The sequence below is a fragment of the Tamandua tetradactyla genome, chromosome 8 (assembly GCF_023851605.1).
Source record: "Tamandua tetradactyla isolate mTamTet1 chromosome 8, mTamTet1.pri, whole genome shotgun sequence".
In the NCBI taxonomy this organism is placed as follows: Eukaryota; Metazoa; Chordata; class Mammalia; order Pilosa; family Myrmecophagidae; genus Tamandua; species Tamandua tetradactyla.
In genome coordinates this window covers 63406649-63428556 of record NC_135334.1, presented here as the reverse complement: position 1 = coordinate 63428556, position 21908 = coordinate 63406649, and the positions used below count along the sequence as shown (strand labels likewise).

Below are 21908 nucleotides of genomic sequence, written 5' to 3'. Positions count from 1 at the left end.
AAATCACAGGGTCTCAGAAACAATCAAACAAACAACTGGACCTATTCTAAAGGAGTAACTTTGCAAATGGACAAAATAAAGAAAATGTGAAAGATGATGCTTAAAAATATATCCATAGTACATACTTCCTGACCTGACCTTCTGAAAAGAAGCAGGGAAGGAAACTACTAGGCCAGGTTTTCACTATATTCCAAAAGAGAAGACACAGATTTTGCTTACAACCAGCGCATGAAAAGTCAAGATAGGGAAAGAAAGCTTGGTATGCCTAGAGAATGGCAGGCTTACAGTACTATAATATTGGTTAGGAGAGTGGATCTACAGAGAAGGGAGAGGAAAAAAGGGACTAGTCCAAGCCATGAAGATTGTAGCATACAATGCTATGAAATCTGAAGTTTATTCTATGTACTGAGGGCCAACGGTCCTCAACCTTATCTTTATATTCAAATCACCCATGGAGATTTTGAGAAATGTACATGCACAAATCCTGCTTTTAGTGTTATTTACATAGTAGTTCTGTTGTACAGTCCAGGCCTCTAATGTTTCAAAAATCTCATCAGGTGGGCCTGATGCACAGACAGATCTGTATGTCAGAACAGCCTCTGCAGTATAAAGCTGTTATAAAAACAAAAAAGTAATAGATATGGTTTTTAAGAATTTGTATTCTATGTACTTTCTAATTCCTTAAAGAATCATAACTTTGAATTATTAAAGTTTTGATTTATTCAATGCAAAAATGTTTTCTAAAATATTCACAACAGACGTTTATCTAAAGAACTTACTGATTTGGGGGCTACAGTACCACATTTTTAGTAAAGCTTACATAAAACCTAACAAGTTTCAAATGTTATGTTTTATAGCTGACTTTGTCCAGTACTTGGGCCATTCCATCTTGGGGAGTCATCCACTCTATGAGTCTTGGTAAGAGGTAAGCATACTTCCTTCTGTATTAATATAAAAGGCCATATCTTCACTTTGGTCCATCCTCTGGCAACTCAGATCTTGCGACGTAGCTCAGGTTCAAGCAAACAGACACCCGGGCCTAGGAGTTTGAGTCTGTCCAGAATGACACAAAGATGTCTAACAAAAAAAAAAATTATTTCAGTGGCAACAGCTACATCAGTTTCCAAAGTAAGAGACTCAACTATTGCCTGTACCAGCTGTGGCAATGAGTGGCCAATGGCATCAGCACAAAATGGCTCCCATGACATAATTATGGTAATAGTTATAATGCCGATTTAACCTTGGCTTTCTTGTACCTGATCTCTGAGTTTTGTTTTCCTAAGTTTCTATTAATTCTGTGAATTACTCAGAATCTCTATAAATTCCTTTTCTATTTGAATAAACCAGCGGTGGTTTCTATTACTTGCAAATAAGGTATATGAGAGATACTGCCCCATAAAGTATGTGAAATAGTGGAAGTTCCATGAACTTTATAACTTGGCAAGTTATGCCAAGGTCACATTTTTGGTAGCTGTCAGTAGCTGGTGGAGTTGGGGTTTGATGCCAGAAGAGAAGCCCCACGGTCAATCTCATTCCATGACAGCCTACTGTTAGGCACCAGGAAATGGAGTCACTAAGGCCAAATTAACCTTTTTTCTTGGGTGTTCTTTTTGTAGAATGAGGTGAACTTCTATTCACAGCCTATTATTTTGCCATCTGATGTCACAAAGGAATCATTCATCTTCTCCATGTGATAGCCTGTTAGCTACCTAAAAACACAACTCATGTCCCACTCCTTGTGAGAGTCACATATATTCATAAAAGGCCAACTGAATACTTACTGTGATTGGAAACCTGTACCAGGTATGGTATTACAAATATAAACCAGAAATTTATATATATAAAATAAATATTTTCTTCATAAACCAAAAAAGTAGTGTGTTAGCAGTCCACCTCCTTTCATTAGCAATGAGAATCAAATTATCAACTCAATCAACTGGTTGGAAAGGGCTTTACAGAATAGATTATGGTTCTATGTGACAGAGATTATGCTATGCATTCACTATGTCATTTCTCCTTCCATGGATCACTGGAAGGCTAAATTTCCTTTTTTTTTGGTGATCACATGACTGAATTCTGATCAATGAAATGTGGGCAAAGGTTTTGAAAGCCACATTTAGGTCTTGTCCCATGCTTTCTCCATTCCACTCTTGCTTTTACAATAGTCAAAAATAGTAGTGACACAGTTGGAAGAAACTAGAAACTCCAAGTCACTGTTTGAAGGAGAGCCTTAATTGGGAGTCTTCCAATCTGCATTAAATTTTTTCATAAGCAGGAAATAAATCTTTATATATTTAAGCTAATGAGGTTTAAGAGTTTATTTTTTATGATAGAGAACCTATCCAATGCTGACTAATAGAGACCCACTAAAGAATATCAGTTTAATTTTATAAACATTTATCTTCATTGGTATCTATTATATTATTGGCATTTTGTGGAGGGTAAAGAAACTGCAATGAATAAGATAACCTTCATAGATTCAAAGACCTCAAAGACACTAACTGATATTGTCAGAATAGTTAAACTTGTATATGCTAGATTAAATCTACCAGAGTCCAAAAGCATAACACCTGAACTGTGTTTTAATTTTAGGGTTAAAAGTACCTGAAACTGGTAGAGAAACTCAATGGGTCATTCAATACACATAAATCTATTAGTATGTACACCTAGCATTCTGAGACTCAAAGAAGGTAGAATGTTGTCTTATGTCTTATAGTCCATGCAATACTGCATGGCTTATAAATGGGAAAAAACAAATGTGAACTCAGCTCTGACTGTAAAGAATGCCTCAAGGCATTATAGTCTAGAGGATATAATCATCTCATAAAGATAAAATAAAGTAAGTCCAGAAATCCAATATTTTCTATAATGTAGAACTTAGCTACCTAGATACCACAATTTCCCTAGCTTACACCTTTAAAACATCAGGTTGTTCTTCCACACTGAGATGTTGATTTAGAAGAAATTCCTAGGTATAAAAGAACACTCTACCAAATTACAGATACTTCCTGTTATTAATTATAATAAGCATAACCCCCAAAGGTAGTAAATTATTCATTTTAATATGGAAACTTTGTGCTATATAATTATCTTCTTACCCTGTTATTCATAAGATGTACACATTCTGTAATAGAAGAATGGAAATTACTATTTTAATTGAACTCAATTTTTCTGTTCTGTATTTATATAAAATTCATTTTCTAGAAATGTTGGTATCCTACAATGTCTGTTTATATATTTATTATTGATCGTTCTATCAATTTTCTTTCTGTTGAAATGCTCAGTGTCTTCAGTTATTTTTAAAAATGAGGAAGGCATTCAATTTATCATGGTCCTTACTTAGTTACAAGTTTTTCAACAAGCGATTCAACCATTATCACTCATGAAGGGAGTTTTTTTTTTTTCAAGCCAACAGCCTTTATTCTATTTTATTTCAATTTGAAAATCTGGTAAAACTAGAGACACGGTTATTTGTTATTGTGATAAATTCCAAAGATAAGCCTTTCAGGAAAAGTGATAGCTCATGGGCAACCTGGAAAAATGCTGCCTTAAAGAACAGTTCTGTTCACGTTGATTATATCTTTTGTTTGTTTCTCTCAGATTTTTTTCTTTATCACCAAGGGTATTTGCATGAAATCTGTGTTTTGTTCAGAATGCAGTTTATCCTTCACTGGAAGTTAGACAGTGATATCTATGCAACTCAAGATAATTCTTTCAAGAAATGAAAAAAATATCTGTAAGTAAACTATCAGCTAGAGTTGATAAACTTATTTGGGCTACATCTTAATTTTAATTACTGTGGGATCTAGAATTAAGCTTTATCTATCTAGTCTCTGTTGCTCTGTAACTACACACGTCTAGAATTGTAGATATATATTTAAACCCAGTCTACATTTTCTTAAATATATATATATATACACACACATGTTTATATACATATATTCACATTTTAATATGTAATATGTATATAAAATCTAATGTTTCATATATGTACATTTAATTTGTAACATATATATAATATGCCTATTTGTATACATATATACATATTTGTGTGTGAATGTGTGATGTATGTGTGCTTACACACAGAAGTAGCTTCTGGTTGAGTTACCTCATAGCATGGACAAAATGGTACTAAGGCTATGTACTACATGAGGGTCCATTTGGAAATATAAAAGTTCATAGGCATGAGCGATTTCAAAATCATAGAAATGAGGGAATATTTTATTCACTAAAATAGCTAATGAAAATTTAAACAAAGATCCTCTTTTCATACCAATGCCTTTGATGGCTGAGAACTAAAAGAAGAAATAAAACGAAGCATCAGCATTGATAAGCAAATCCCATTCAACCTGGAGGCAGGATTGAACAAAGAAAAATACTGCCCTGAGAGAAGCACAAGATGGCTGGTCCAAATTGCTCAGACTTTAATGTCTGTGATTCTGTCAGTGGCCGTGATGATAATGTTTGGCAGAACTATGCTTGAGGCACAGGTGAACACTCTCGCATTTTACTGTATGTCTCCAGCCTTTGTGATTGGACGAGGTACAGCTAGTCAAAAGGAACAAGTACATTCACTTTCACCTTAAATTCAAGAGACAGTCGCTGCAGGGGATTAAAAGATGCCAGCTGGTAAACAACTGTATGTCTCCTAGATCTGGAAGGGGCCTTAGATATCTATTTCAATTTTCTCAGTTTTACAATGGAAAAATCAGAGATGAAATAGATGAAATAGAATAGTAAAGATTTCACATATACAACCAGGATGTTCTGAGTCCTCTCCTCTACGTTGATATCAGTATCTGCCAAAGTGTTACTAAGAAGGCTGAAGGCTGAAGGCCGAAGCACACTGACCTGGCTGCAGTAGTGGGCCACTAATACACTGTCATATCTCCTATCCCTCCTCAGTTATAAATCTTATGATTCTTTAGCTTTCCACCTTCTAAAGTATGAAGTTCAACCTCCATACCATGGCCTATAGGTCATGCATATTTTATTCCTTTTCACCTCAAACTTCTTGGTCTAGCATCCAGCTCCCCCCCTCATCTGGAATCCCATCTTTAGCCATTGTAACGTTAAATGCCCAAAGCGCGCTGTTTTCTTCATGTATCACTACCTTTGTGCATGCAATTTAAAATACTCAAAACTATGCCCCTAGCAAGCCCCTTATGCAATCAACACCCCAATGTAAAAGCCCTGTAGATCATTTGTGTGGAAATTCCCCTCATCTCCCTCATTTCTTCTTCCCTATGAGGACTCAATACTTCCAAGGATCAAGTAGAATATGTGAAGGGCCCCAAAACCAAATGGTAAAATTATAGATTTACTACTTGTTATAACAGATACCATAATCAGATTTTCTAACTATTCAGAGTCCAGGTGTATCTGCATATAAATCAGAAATGATGAAATAAAAATTGTGTGTTTTCATGAAAATTTAATATATATATATATATATATATATATGAATGAAATATACAGGTAAAAGACTCATTAAAGGGCCTAAAACATAATAGATAAAAATTGTTTAGTCTTGATCATTGCTGCCCCGGGAAAAGTACCTGGTGCATAATAGGGTCCCAGTAACCATTTCTTTTGGAGAATTATTGAATAAAGGGTGAGATGTCCAGTATTCTTTCAATAAGTTTGAGCTGTGGTTGTTTCACCAAAATAATTCTGATAAACAGATCTAAATTATAGCTTTGCTCAAAGACGATGTCTGCTTCCATTTCCTTAGCTGTCCACGGCTTAAATTGTGAAATTTAGAACACGTGGAAGTATAATTTCTTCCAATGAGGATGTTGTGGAAACTTCTACAGAAATAACAAATCTTATAGTCAAGGTTTCTCACCAGGTTCCACCAAGCACTTGTCATGCCATTAATTCTCTGCCCAATTTTATATGGAGGAGCGGAGTGTTACAGCAAGAGCTCATTGCAGAAATTAAAACTCAAACTGGTTGTCCCCTGTTCATTTACCACACGACACAGGTTTCTGGTGACATTCAGCTAATGAATTTTCTTCATGATTAACTACCTGTTATGTGTGGCCATTATAATGGAAACACACTCAGCCTGCACGGCACCCCTTACAAGCAAAGTAGTTGTGTTAAGGGTCATTAATATAAGTGAGCCGGGACAATTTTCTTTTATGAAGTCAGAGAAAAATGGAGCTTGACAAATATTGCTTGCAATCAAATAAATTGCTGAAACAAAAACCATGCTCTGCTGGACTGTAACATGTATTCTTTTTTACTGAGATAGAAGGCAAAATGTATGCAAAATTAGATAGTGTATGCAATGCAGGCATTCTTTTTCCTTTCGTTATTCCAGATGCATTGGATGGAAGGCAGAAATAATGAAAAAAAAATCATCATCACTGCCCAATTATTTTTCTTTGAAAATTAACATCCTCTTGTATTTGCTTAACTTGTCAGAAGCCTCTCTGGAGAATTTACAGTAGAAAGTCTTTCACCATTGCTTAATCTGTACTGACATCTGGTGGCCCGAATTACTCAAGTAGTTAGAGAAAACTCACATCTTCACTGTACATCTTTTAAGACCCCTTAGTGAATAAATATGTTTTTTTATTCACCATTAAGTATTAGTTAGCACTTTCTTGGATAGTAAAACCAAGTATGCATGTGTGAAAGGAAAGAGCATAGAGGAAGGGCAAAACCTGATTTATAAAAACTGCAATAATATCTTATTAAAATAATATCTAATTTGTTTATGTTTATCTCCCATTTGAAAGTTGATTTATTTTTTGCAATTTATTGTAAACTAGATTATTAATTAATTTAGTAAAATATTTACTGAATGCCTATTTAATTGTCAAACACTACGGACATTTTGCCTCTTTGAATTTCCATTAAATTCATTCAACAAATATATTATTGAGCAGCTAATATGGGCCATATTATCACAATAATCAGCCCATAGATAGGTTTGCGCATCCAATGTTATCGATGGAAAATGCATAAATGTCTTTATAGCGATTTACAGATTTCCTAGTGCCTCAACAATCATTTTAAGCATCTTACATGTGCTTACTTTTTTGTAATCCCAAAATGATTAACCATATTTCTGGGTGTTTTGCAATTATCTAAAATATACCTGATAAGTGAATGGGTACTTCGCTTCACTTACTGACATATCAAATATTTATCATAGGCTTAGTTCATCATTAATAAGATAATGAAGCAATACATTTTCCCGCTGTTTCTAGCCTCAATAAATTGTTACTCTTTCAATCTAGTTACATAATCAAGAACCTAGAAAATATCCTTAATTATTTCCCTTCCCACATCCTTTATACTAAATCCATCACCATCCCATTTATTTCTTGAATAGATTTCAAGCCTGTCACAATATCTTCATTTTGTCATGAAGCTAATGCCAGTTCCCATGTCCCTAAACAAGACTACCATAAACGTTTTCTAACTCATATTCTCACAGCTATTTTTATCCTTCCACCCATCTCTTCAACATGGTAGCCAGAAGTATCTCTTCTACACAAAATTTTGTTGTATCATCTCACCATTTAGAACTCTCCCTTGCCTTTTCATTGCTCTTTAAGGAAAAGATAAAAGTCTAACCATCCATGGAGAATTACACTTTCAGCTTTAACCCACACCCTGGCCTTCCTTGAACTCTTTTAAGAGGTCATGCCCTTTCAAGTACCACATCCTTTCATATAATCTTTCCTCTTCTTGCAGTATTCCAGCCCCTCTCCTAAGAAACCTTGTTTTTTCATATGTAAAATTTACAAATTACTTCATCATAAAAACCTAAATTGACCTGTCTACATGAAATCCCCATATTATACCATATACCAACATTCATCTTTTTCAGACTTTCTACAGTTGTAATTTCATATTTCTTTGATAATTATCACCAGTCTTCTTTCTTAGACTGTAAGCTCCATGAGAACAAAAATTTGTATAGTTTTGCGCATCATTTTGTCCTCAATATCTAGCCCAGTATTTGTTAAATTGGTTGCAGTCATTCCCTAAAAGAATGACTTAACATATCATGGCAATTAATAGAATGGGTACTAGAGTCAGACACAGGTCAGTTCAAAGCCAGGGACTGCTGTTTTCTAGTTCTGTGAAACTAGATACACTACTTTTATGAATCTCGGTCCACTCATCCATAGATGGGGTAAATAATATTTACCTTGAAGGTTTGTTGTGAGGATAAAATGTAATCATGGATATCAGGCCTTTACATAGTATCAATCACATAGGGAATTATACTAACTATAATTTCTATTTTTACTATTATTCTAAAGGATATACCTCTAAGGGAAAATGCCTTAAGTTATAACAGATTTATAATACTCTTCTAAATTCGCTAGGTGATTTAGAGATTTATAATGCTCTTCTAAATTCCCTAGGTGATTTTCTGGGGGACCTACACGCTGTCCTTAGCTGAGCAAACCTGAGAAACTCTACATCACAGAGTAATTTCATCTTAGGAAATTTAAGTCTGGAATAACGGTGGTGGAAAAACAAGACTGATGTGATGGTTAAGTCCATATGTCATCTTGGCCAGGTTATGGTGTCCAGTTATTTGGTCAAGCAACAACTGGCCTTATTACTGTGAGGACATTTCTTGAACCTGTATCATCAGGAATTTGATTGCACCTATGGCTGATTACAATCAACTGAGGAGATTGCCTTCAATAATGAGAGACGTCTCATTAATTAGTTGAAGGCCTTAAAAGAAGTGATCATTTCAGCAATCAGAAGAGAGAATTTACATCTCTACTTCAGTCAGCCATCTCCTTCTGGGGAATTCATCAAAAGCTTTCATTGGAGTTCCCAGCTTGTGGCCTGCCATGTTTATTTGGACTTGTCCATCACACAGTTGCATTAGCTAATTTCTATAAAGAAGCTTCAAAATGTTTACATTATGTATATAAGTAAATATATATGTAAAATTTCCTTTATACCTATGTATCTCTAGAAAACAGAACCTAACAGGAGATTTTATATATAAATATAAATATATAATTATATACAAATCTGTTAGGTTCTGTTTTCCTAGAGAACACTAATACAGCCAGAAATCCCACCTGAAGAGTTGAGTTTAAGAATAAGGCAGTAAACTTGTAATTCTCTATCATTTAATATATTACCAGGATACATCTCATACTATTGTGGGCCGATAATTAAAAAGTATTGGTAGAGTCCCTTGAGGATCTGAAGGTGAATATATAAATATATATTAAATTCTCCCAACTGGGAAACTCCGGATACCCGCTCAACCACTGGGGACTCTCAAAAAAATACGCCAAGCCCTGGATTCTGAGACTAACCCTCATGAAACATTTCTATAGAGGAAAAGCTATGACTACCCATAAAGTGGCCTACTTGTTTCTTCCAAGAAGCCCCTTTGTTGCTCAGATGTGGTCTGTCTGTAGTCTCAACTCTGCAAGGAGGATTGTTGCCCTCCCCCTTAAGTAGTACAAGCCATTCAGAGGTGAAAGTCACAGTGACAATGTGAGGTGTGACTCTCGGGGATGAGTCTGACCCTGGCACTGTGGGATACACAATACCTTCCTGATCAAAAGGGAGGAAAAGGAGCATAATAAACTAAGGCATCAGGGCAGTGCAATGGTGGCTCAGTGGCAGAATTCTCACCTGCCATGCTGGAGACCCGGGTTCAATTCCCAGTGCCTGCCCATGCCAAAATAAATAAATAAATAAAAATAAGGCATGGTGGCCAAGAGAGATCAAATGGAATCAAGAAGCTATTTTGGAGGCTACTCTCAAGCAAGCTTCAGTTAGATAGTGCTTTTGGTAGTTAGGTTCAGGTGTCAACTTGTCCAGGTGACAATGCCCCATAATTCTGTTGCTGTGGAATGAGTCATTAGAATGTGAAACTCATCTATGACTGATTACATCTGTAGTCAGGTAAGGGGAGTGCCTTCTGCAATGAGCGATGTTTAATTAGCTGTAGGCTTAAAAGAGAGAAGTCAGAAGGGAGCTTAATGTAGCACAGCTGGAGCAGCTCAGCATACCTCATCTTAGCATTTGTAGCTCAGCCTAGAGGTTTGGAGATGCAGAAGGAAATTGCCCCCGGAGAAAGCCGTTGGAACCCAGAAACCAGGAAGGAAGGCCAGCAGACGTCACCATATGCCTTCCCATTTAACAGAGAATCTCAGATGAATGTTAGCAGAGTTTCCTCTGAAGAACTATTAATTTTTAACTAAATAAATCCTCTTTTATTAAAGGCTGATCCCTCTCTGGTATGTTGCAGTCCAGCAGCTAGCAAACTAACATAGTGCTAATGGCCAAGGTTTGCTAAACCCCAATCAACATCGTTCCTGTTGACTTTTTAAGAACACCTAGGGCTCAAATTGAGACTCTATAAAGGTTTCAGGTACCAGGCTTGTTCTCCTGGAACATATAATTCCCAGAGGGGTCCTAGGGCAGATAAATCCTGAAACTCAGAGGGACCAGCCTCTCTAGGACCATTAATTACATCCCCCCATCCTTCAGTGTGGATGCCCCTTCTCAACATGAGAAAGTCAGAACAGGCATTGTCCAAAGATCACTATAGATTGGGAGAAAGATTAAAGGAAAAAGAGGAGGTATAACAGAAAAAATGGTATTTAAAAACTAAGTATGGTTGCTGAATTACTATATTCACATTCTTTCTAGCCTCCAGTATTTTGGAGCAGCTAGAAGGAAGAATCCGAGACGATGGGATGGTAGCCAATGACAAAACCTGGAATTTGTCTTGTAACTACTTGTTGAAGAGTGCTTTGAAAGCTATTGCTTTTTTCTTTCTTTGCTTTGGATATATGTTAGATGATACAAGAAAAAAAAACATTAAAAAAAGAACAGGGTGTTGCAATAAACCAGTGACTTGTATACACTTGGATACACAGACACAGAAACAGCTGTGTGTGTGTTTGTGTGTGTGTTAACCTTTAAAATCCATGAAGGTTTTAATAGATATCAAGTCTGCAAAGAGGATTTTCCAAGGAAGAAGAGATTCTGCCCTTGCATAGCTGGAGGGATGGAGGAAGCTGAAAACCAGTGTAAGGAGAAGACCCTGGAGAGGATCACTAAAGAAGGAATGAAGGAATTTCCCCAACCAAAGTTTGGTGTTAAGGGAGAGGCAACACTCTTAGGTTTGAATGGTCAAGTCAGAGACCTGGCCAAGGTAGCCCCATATCTGTTTAAAATAATGCACATACTTTCTAAATATATGTAGAGAAAAGTACTACATTATGTATGATTTGGATTTTTTTTCTTTTGAGATTCTCATTCTTCATTGTGTTCTGCATTGTGAAGCAAATAACACTTTTTAAAGAAAGACAAAATTTGATTATTTGGAAATGCAATGTAAAGATATGAAGGGTAAGATCCAGGACGTATCTTCAAAAATGCTGAAAAATAAGAACCACAAACATTTGTCACAAATGCATTAATGTCTGGCCTTACGTTCTTCTCCCTGCTTTCCATTTCTCAGGATTATTCATGGCGGGTCTCGAGGCTTATTATGACAGCAGGAACTGAGAAAAATCTGGGCAACATCAAAGACACACGGAAGGAGAGAGAGAGAGCATAGCATACTGATGTGTCACTCAGTAATTAGCTATGGTTTTAAATCCAGAGAACAGAACAAAATTGTACACGCCCAAACCCGACCCTTTACCAGTTCAAATAAGATCTCTGGAATGGGGAACTAGGACGTATCTATTTTAAAGAAGCTTTCCAGTGATTTTAATGAGCAGCCTTGTTTTAGAAACCAGAAGAATAGGCCAAACACAGTGAGTCCAGGAGGACATATGTCTCTACCAGTTTACTCAGTATTTTCCAAACATGTTATGCATTTTCATTTCTCTGTACCTTATTCTTGATGTTCCCTCAGTCTCGGTGGCTGTTCTGTCTTCCTCTGACCAGGGCACTGAAGCCTCCTTCCTTATTGTTTTCCAATCTTCCTCAAAAAGAATGAACCCTCATTTTCTTTCATGTTCTCATGTCGCTTTGCTTTTGATTTCATGACAATTACTTCACTCTTCCTCACAACACTCATTTATGTGTATGTCATTATAGTAGGCTCCTTTAGTGATAAAGTGCTTATTCAGGTGTATATTCCACCAGGCCCCTTGCACACTGCTTTGGGCACACAAAATGCTCAATGAATGGTGTTTGCAAGGAAGAATACAAGAATGAATGAACGAATGCTTTTTGCCAATTCAATTTTATATTAAGAGAAAGCAGAGCACACTTGTCAGGATGTTACATGCTTTAATCAGAATGCCTAGAACCATAGGCTAGCTTTGTCATTTATTTAATAACTCAGTGCCTCTGTTTCCTTATCTGTAAAATAGGGATTATAATACTCCCTACCTCATAAAGCTGTTACAAATATTAAATGTTAGTTTACAGACAATGTTTAGACGCTATCTTTTGTATACTGTGCATTGCACACTGGGTGTTTAATACATATTAATTATAATATGGCTTCACAGTGTTTAATAAGATTAATGTGGCTCTACAAAGTGCTTCAAGTCCTTTAAGAAGAGACTGTATCAATTCGATATGAGGTTCTGCTTAACTATAATGTAATTTAAACTGAGAAAAAGAAGAAACACACTGAAAACTAAGCATTTTGTCTATAAACTACTTGGATCAACTAGCAGTTAGAACTGTTAATTGGATCAGTTAGAAGCACTCAGGAAATGTTGGCTACGTTGATTGGCTCTCTCATAATCAAAATTGTTGGGGAGTTTTTTATTGTGTCTTCTTTTTCTCAGTTTAAATTCTCAGTTTCAAATCTCATATTGAATTGATACGGTCTCTTAAAGGATTTCAAGCACTTTCTAGAGATACATTAATCTTAATAAACACTGTGAAGCATTATTATAATTAATATTTATTAAGCACCCAATGTGCAATACACAGCATACAAAAGACAAAGAGGGAGCTTGAATCTGGAAGAGACAAGTCTAATCTTTTCCCCACAGCTGCACTGGCATTTTAATTAAGCTTTCCACCCGAGAGTCCAGCGACCATTTTCAGAAACTATACAGAGTCTGTGACTGACAGTCTATCACACGCCGCATCTAAAGTAATTCAAGAGGAGGTTAGATGTAGTGGTAGTAGTAGAAAAGAAATGCATTGCATAAAAATGCTTCTGGGTTTGTGTTCAACACCTAGAACTGGCTTTTTTACTTTGGGCAACTTACTTAGCATACAGAGCTCCTGTTAGTCACTGGGATTATAATAATTACATGATAGAGTTATTACATAGCAGATATTAAATATGTCATAGTTATTTTTCAGACAATCAAGATTGTGCAATATCAATGTTTCTAAATTCCAACATTCTGGGAGCTCATCCCAGATTACCAGAATTATTTAAATATTTGCATGGAGAATGAAAGTTGTTCAGAACCACAAGATTTCATATTGATCATAAGGATGGTTGCTGGCCACACACACAAAAGAGCAATTTCAAAGCCCTTTGCATTAATAGCATAGAGCCTGGAGTGAGTTGGTGTTGTCCCCCATCCCATAATAAATGGCCTGCAGGGTAAAGATGAAGAATCGTCCATGCAGCCACTGGCTTTGTAAGGCGACTCACCTTTCTACTTGAGAGATTTCTTTACCAATGCATATGCAGAGAAGGGAGAACTGTAAAGAAGATGAAAGCACATCAAATATTTATATCAGGAGTTTCATTTTATAAAAAAATAGCAGGCGTGTCCTATGACTTCTCAGAGGCGCAAACATGCCTCTAAAGCCTCTCCGGGTACTCAGGGAGCTGTACAATGTGGAGTCCACAGCCTGGGATGGATAGTTGTAGATGAATATTCCATTTAGAAACACTGGGATTAGGTAGTATGTTTTTCACAAGACTAAAAGTATTCGAAACAGTATATTATGAGCAAAACAAAAGACAAAAATGCTGCAGGAAGCAGTATCAAAAACTGACATTAACTCAACATACAATATCTTTAAAAGCCCATCAATACTGCTTCCATCTGTGGGTTTATATCTTCTCTCTCTCCACTGTTCACCTACCATTTATATACACAAACACACATACACACACATTCACAATATTCAGAAACATGATTTAGCAAGTTGTTGCTGCTGGAACAACTTTTTATTTTTACTTTTATTTATATAAATAAAAATCTGCTTGAAAGCATATCTAAAAAGGATAATAAAATGCTGTGTAACTATTATTTAACAAAGAAAATGCACTTCCACATATGTAGTGTAATGATTTTCAAATATATTTTACCTGTGGATTCCATTCAAATCCCTTTTTTTTCTTTTTTGAAAACCTGATTTGACTTTACTTTCAGAATCAAAGAGAAGTGTGTTCCCCCTTCTCAACCTGAAAAAGTCAGAACGGACATTGCCTAAAGATCCCTATAGACTGGGAGAAAGGGCAAAGGAGAAGAAGGAGTTACGACAGAGAAAATAGGATTAAACAAACCAGTATTGACTGGTGAATCACTATATTGATATTCTCTTAGCCTCCGGTGTTTTGGAGCAGCTAGAAGGAAATATCCGAAATAGTGAAATGGTAATTCATAACAAACTCTGAAATCTGTTCTGTAACTGCTTGTTGAAGTACAATTTGAAAATTATTGCTTTTTTCTTTTTTTTTGTATATATGTTCTATTTTACAACAAAAAATGTTTAAAAAAGGAAGTATGTTCACGTTAAATTTAGAATGCTTAGCTTTCCATCGATCTCTCAAAAATACTTTCCAGATATTTTAACAGTTCTCAGAACAGTATAAAAGTTAACATCAAATACCATGTTTTAAAGAAAAATTTTAAAGTAGGACCTATGTCTAAGAAACACTTTTCAAAGTTCAAGACATTGACAATTCTAATTTTAAAGTAAAAGAATTTTGATAGTTATTGGAAGTTGAATTAACAATGGTTTCAAAGGTTAAATACCAGATCTCTTTTAGAACAGAAAATTTTTAAATTTCTGTAAGACCCATTTATGGCAACCGCGCCAATTAAACATGACACTCCTCCCACATCCCAAAAGCTACTAAATGCATTATTTCAAACTGGAATAGGAAAAGTATAAAATGAAATTTTAAAATTTTATATATTGATACACCACTGTCATGTTTACTAGGTTACCTATGAAATTAAATCCAAATTCTACTTTGAAGGGACAAATTATAAATGCTCATTCATTTTTCATTTAAAAGTCCTTCCCATTCTTGGTTGTTTTCTAACCCCGTAATTTTTAGTTCACAACCAGAGTCTAGAAGTCAATTTATTTACCTAAAATGAACAGCCAGTGGTTGCTATGGAAGGTCCTACATTTGTGTCCTCTTAACAAGCCCAGTATTCAAAAGGCTGGAGGTATTCATAAAGATGTAATTTAGGAACACCTTAGAATTCCAAAGTGACCCTGATATCCACATCCCTAAAATCTAGTAGCTATTATTCACAGACTATTCACATGCACTAAAGCATGCCCAGCATGTAGGAAAATGTCTTTCACTTGTCAAATTGAAGTAAAACAGACAAAAAAAAAAGAAAAACTAATATTAACAGAAGCTGCAACAATTAGAACATTTTTTTATCTCACATAAACTGATTTAAAAATTGTATCACAGAAAAGATTCCAAAGCCAACAATTTCTCTGCTTTCAGTCAACCTCCCAAATTAAGTTTCTTCTATCAGTCATTACTAAAAAATCAAATGGTAATTTTAATTGGCAGTATTTCCTGAACACTTAACCACTACTCAGAAAGAAAGTAGCTGCTTTCTAAGCACTAATTTATTTTACCAGCAATGTGCTATGTAGTGGGAATGTTACCAAGTAGTTTTTTTTTCCCAGATGAAGAAATGAAGCTCAGAGAAATGAAATAATTGCCTAAAGTAGCTACTGAGTACTCAAGCTAGAACTTAAAAGAAGTTTGTTTCTAGACCCTAACACTACCCAGTATAGAGAACAGATGAAAGCAGAGGTGCTTTGATAAATTTAGTCATTCAAAAATATTTTTTAATAAATACTTTAATTCATGCTTATTGATCAATAGAAGTAGAACAATAATATGTCCTTATTCTTTTGGAGCTTGCCTGATAGTGGGAAGACAGACAAGACAATAAACTAGCAATAAACAGGAAAGAAAAAGCAAATACGCAGTAATTGTGATAGTCAACTCTGGACTCCTATCCAGACAGGCTCCTTCCCTGCTACAATGATACCCAATGTAACATACTGCCCCACCAGTAACCAAGTTGTTTGGCCCAAGCCCTTGGAATTGTTGATCACTCAAAGAAATCTCTCAGCTCTACCTTCATAATATATTTCCAAACCAACTCTTTCTCACTGCCCCTATATTACCACCCTAAGCCAGGCTATGACATTTTTGTTACCTAGACTATTACTCTGATCTCCCCACACTTCTGTCTCTAATGGAACACTAAGTCCCAGTTCTACTTTCCAAATTGTATTCAATCTGCATCTTTGTTACGGTCCTAATTCAGGTCTCTGTCTTTGAGTGTGACTCTCAGTGCTAAGGCACAGACTGTGGAGCACAGAGGAGCCTTAGAGTTGATGTAACAGGTCTCTGGAGATGCATGTGCATGTGAAACTTTCTTAGTTTCAATAAAGAAAAATACAGCCACCAAGTGGGAATAACAAAAAGAAAAAAACACAATTAAAATGGGTTTCCAGGGTACACAAGAAGGTCTGTGGTTAGAATGCCTGCCTTTCATGCAGGAGACCCAGGTTTGAGTTCTGGACCATGTACCCCCCAAAAAAAGAAAAAAAGAAAAATGGGTTTCCAGGGTGGGCCAGGGGGGTTCAGCAGGCAGAGTTCTCGCCTGCCATGCCGGCGACTTGGGTTCAATCCCCAGTACCTGCCCATGCAAAAAAAAAAAAAGGGTTTCCAACTCCAAAGGTTTAGAAACTACTGACTTAGACTCCCTGACTTCAGTTCCTGTTAGACACACTTTCTTAAATTATACATTTTCTCCACTCCCAACCCTATTCTCTTCCAACTGCATAGATTTGATCATGTCACCACTTGCTAAAACATGTATGTCTTCCTGTTGTTGAAGTGAAAAACTCAAAACTCCATAAAGCATTTTGGAATCTTCTCATTTCTGGCTTACATGCACTAACCCCTTCCTCCTTCTTTATTATATTTGCTTATTTGCAGCTCCTTATTATATAAAAGGAATGTTGATGACTTCATGTCTTTCTTGACACTCTTCCCTTTGATCAATACCTTTCTTGTTCTATATTTGTCAGGCAAAATAAGACCCCGCTCAGCAGCTATTTCTGTGGAGCCTTCCCAATCCTTTCTAAACTGAATAAGTTAATCATTCCAGCAGAGAGTCCTCTACAAAACTTATGAAGTGGTAGTAAAATTAGATATTCTGATTTTTTTCCATGGCTAAATTCTAATGACCCAAGAGCAGGAACTTTAAAAATCTGAAGTATCTCTAGTCTCTAACACATATTCTGGTTCGTAGTCGGCATGAAAATATTTGGTACACAAATAATGCCTTTATACATACTAATTCAATTGAAACTAAAAAAGTATGTAAGCTGTGTACTGTCAAATATCCTATTTTCAATTCTTGTTTAAAAATTTTAAAAGCAAATGTTAATATTTATTAATATTAATACCATAACAACTCTATTCAGATTCGTACTTAATTAGGGTAAACAGCCTTTTATTTGGTCTTCCTGCCTCAACCTCATTCTTCTTCAATTCAGTCTCTACAGCCAGAGAGCTACTTCCAAAATCAGAAATCCAACTATGTTACTTCCTTTATTAAAACCTTATGAGTTTCTGCACGTCTCCAGAGAAAGTTCACACTTCTTCTCATGGCCTGTCATAGCTTTCCTTCTTGGTCCCTATGTATCTCTTTAGTCTTACTGCTCACTAGTCTCAACTTTAGTGCTCACCCCCCAAATGCCATTCTATGCTCCAGGCATATAAAACTTATTTTAGTTTCCTGTCTATCTTGAAACTTCTAATCTTTGCAAAAATTGCTGATTTTATGCCTCTGTTTGTAAATCGTTTTCCTATTATCTCCCTTTGATTACCTGATATTTCTTGGAACTTGGCTTAAAGGTCAACCAGCCCAGCACACCTTTCTTGACCAACTCCACACCCTCCCCTCTGCAAGCTTGGTTGCTGTGCTTCCACTGGCTCCCACTGTATCGTGTTCTTGCCTCTAATGCAGTGCAGAATCTTTTAACTCTTGAACGACCTCGTTCATCACAATATCTGCAGAACCTGGCACAGTCCCTGGCATATAGCAGGTTTAAGTAAGTATTTGTTGAAAGGATAGATGCATATTATAAATGTTTAGGCCTTGGACTCTGCCAAATCTTAAGAACAATGTGGGAAATTAGAAAAAAATAAATCTCCTGATGGTCCCAAGGATTCTAAGGAAAGAAGATTCTCAGTTCGGTGGTGATACTGACTCTTTGAGGGGAATTAGATTTTACCCCGAGAAAGGGAATATTCACAGCAAGTTAGAGCTTGAGGAACCAAATTTAATCTAATAAGTCTTAAATCATTTTTTACATGAAAACCTACTGCCCAGGGAAAAGTTGAGCAGGTAGACATTGGCTTCCTTTATAATAAGTAAAGGAAAGGAGACTTATCTGCTAGGCAGGAGACAAATGACATATCAAGGTAGACAAGTATTTCTCCTGCTTCAATAATAAAATAGGGAGAAGTCCAGTTTTTCTCCAGGGTTTCTGATGACTGATTTCCATTTTATAAGTCGATAACTCAGCCCTCACCCTCTATTACATACTATTGCAAAACATTCCCCATGGTTTTGACAGATTACCTTCAGATGCATCCTCTACACAACCAAAAATATCTTTTAAATGAAAAAATAAAAGAGCCTATCACAAGCTTGTTCACAAATTCCAATTTCCCTAGGCTTCCTTGATTCACAACCAGATAATTCAACTCCCTCCCTATCAGATTGGCCTGTGACCCAGGCCACATCAGTGAGCATCAGACCAAGACTTTGACCAGAAGTTTAGAAAAAAGATGTTTTCTTTCTACTAGCATTGTCGGCTTGCTAGGATTTGAACCTCAAAGAGTAGGTTTACACATGTGGTAAGCGCCTGCCTTCAAAGTATGTTGGTATAAAGGAGAAAAAGGCAAAGAGATGGGATGAAGGGAAAATCTACTCCTGATGCCACTCTTTGAGTACCTGGGTCAAACCAAGCCTTAAGATAATGCTACTTTGTAGTTTTCCATTATCGTGAGTTGGTTTCCTTTCAATTAAATTTTTCTATTTTATACAGTTTATGTCTTCAGTTGAATCCCTAACATCTGTGTGAGGTTCCAATTTAACAATGGGAAAAACATCACTGCTTTTAAGGCTGTTACTGAAATAAAGTATGAGAAATTGAATAGCATATTGTGTTGACTTACACTAAGCTTTCAATAAATGCCACATTTTTTTTTCTCTTAAAATCTGAATATATGTCATTCTGGTAATCCCAATATCCCTCCCATGGTGAATTAAATCACAGTATATGTAATACAGAACAAGTAAAGTCACATCAAATGCTTTGTGAATGTGTCTACTAAAAAGTTTATTTATGTAAAAAGAAAAAAAGTCTACTTATGTAGATAAAGAAAGGATCCAAGCACTGGAGAAATGCTTGTACTCCATATTCTTCTCACACTGTCAGTCTTTATTGCTGCATGTTTTTGTTTTTCTTTTTTTTACATATGCTATCCTATTTAATCCTCACCATAATACTATGATGGTGCTAATTTATTTTGGTTATCTTTTAGATGACTAAACTATATATGTTTCCTTGCCTTTTCCAGTATTATTCCTTGGCCTCATGACCCTACATTACTCCAAACTCTGTGTCCTTTATCCCATCTCAGTCTTTTAACTCTGACCCTCCTACTTTTCCCTCTTATGTGGACTGTAAATATTACATTGGGTTGACCTGGATAATCCAGTATAATGTCTCCAATTCAAGACCCCTACCTTAATTATAATTGCAAATTCCCTTTAAGCAGATTAGGTAACATATTCACATGTGAGATATTAGGATGTAGAATTCAGCCTTCCACTGAACCAGTTCTTATATAAATTAGAAGAAATGCCCACGGTCACACAGCCGGCTGCTATCAAGTCTGGGTCTCAACTCCAGCCAGACCGATTCCAAAGTGCACGTTCTTATCCACCCTGTCTATGACAAGTAGACACTGCTTCATGCCACACTCTGTGATGCTGTAACAATATAGAAAACTTAGTGTGGATTTATTCTTTCTTCATTTTCAAGAATAGCTCCATTCAGTCCTGCCTGAAGCTTTATTTCTTAGCCATAAACTGCAGAAAAGTGAATCTGTTGTTTGGGAAACCACATCTGTGTGCTTCCTCCAGGCAGTCAGAAAGATATCCGTGTCCTTATGATTTACATTGTATACAAATCTTGGCACACAGTTAGTTTCCTGTTGGCAAAATGACTTTACTATATACATCATTCTTATCTTAAATGTTTGTGAAAGTCACTCAGTCAACAAGCATTTATTGAGAGCCTAAAAGAGCATTACACATAAATCAATGCGCCATAAGTCAATAAGACAATCATTCACTTGTTAACAATAAAGGTGTCATTCCTCAAATGGAAGTTTGCAGAAACAAGTGCAAATTGTGAAAGCACAGAAAACAATGTGGTCACATAGCCAAATTATCCTTAAGGACCTAGAGACGTAGAAGAGGCTCAATCGTATGTATGTACATATGCATATATGTATACATGTATGTATCTATCACATATACATGCACACATATGTCCAGTATTTTAAGTGGATCAGGACATTCACCCTTTTAGATGTATCATCCAGCACAGTTATACTGTGGGGCCCTGAAACATTACTCATTGTAAACAGCCTGCTAAAATAGCCTTCATAAGTTCCAGGGGAACATGAAACAGCACAGCCTATGTAACCAATGATGTAATATGCATGTATCTAATCATATATCCCATGAGTGAAGTCACTTGTTGGTTAAGTGTCACTTTTGTGTAATTTAGCATGTAAGGACTACTGCTCTGTAAGCATCAGAGCAGATCGGAGGGAATAATTAAAGATGACCACTCTAGATCAATGAAAGGGAGGGTAAGGGTAGGGTATGTATGCATTTTTTTCTGTTTTCTTTTTCTGAATAGATGCAAATATTCCAAGAAATTATCATGATGATGAATATGCAACTATGTGATGATACTGTGAATTACTGATTATATATGTAGAACGGAATGATCAAAAGTTAACAATGTTTGCATTTGTTTGGTGTCTTTTGGTATTAAAAAAATAATAAAAATTAAAAAAAGATGACCACTCTACCAGAGGCTCCTCGTGCTTTCTTTTAACTCGCAACTGGACCAGAGTGACCAAACCTTAAGATATGAACCTGATTTACACAGTGAGTACTTAATTTTAAAAACATTTGCTGAATCAGCATCTACTATGAGTTGGACTCAAGTTCAGAAATGAACCTCTAATATTGAAGAGTAAGTCTTGCGACAGAGACTGAATTGTTCAATTACTTATAGCTCCCTAAATGTATTATGCTCTCTTATTTAAGGTCTTTTCACATGGTGTTCCATCTGACTAGATGCCAATCCCTTCTCCTGGTTAACTCATACTAATACTTCTGGTCTCTGTTGAGGTGTCACTTGTCCAAGGCATAGACTTTCCTCCCTATGAAACGGATTAGATGTCCCATTTACATGCTTCCACAGCATTATGTATTTGTCTCTATGGAGACACAAATCACTATTCAATTTATCTGTTGGCTAAGAACAAAAAAGATAGAAAATTAAAGTTCTAACACAGTATGGAAACATTTGAAAAGGGTTTTCTTCAGTGCTGGAAATATCAATGTAAGAAC

At 36.0% G+C, this 21908-nt stretch overlaps 1 long non-coding RNA gene across 2 annotated transcripts; it reads left to right on the top strand.

Annotated features, from left to right (window-relative positions):
* Positions 1-855: 855 nt before the first annotated feature.
* Positions 856-11107, top strand: LOC143643436 (uncharacterized). 2 transcript variants are annotated; one of them, XR_013156281.1, is made up of 4 exons: positions 856-925; positions 1617-1803; positions 3601-3736; positions 10953-11107. It is a non-coding gene; the product is annotated as an uncharacterized LOC143643436 (long non-coding RNA). The 2 variants fall into 2 exon arrangements; XR_013156280.1 differs by lacking the exon at positions 10953-11107 and adding an exon at positions 8394-8513.
* Positions 11108-21908: the final 10801 nt, after the last annotated feature.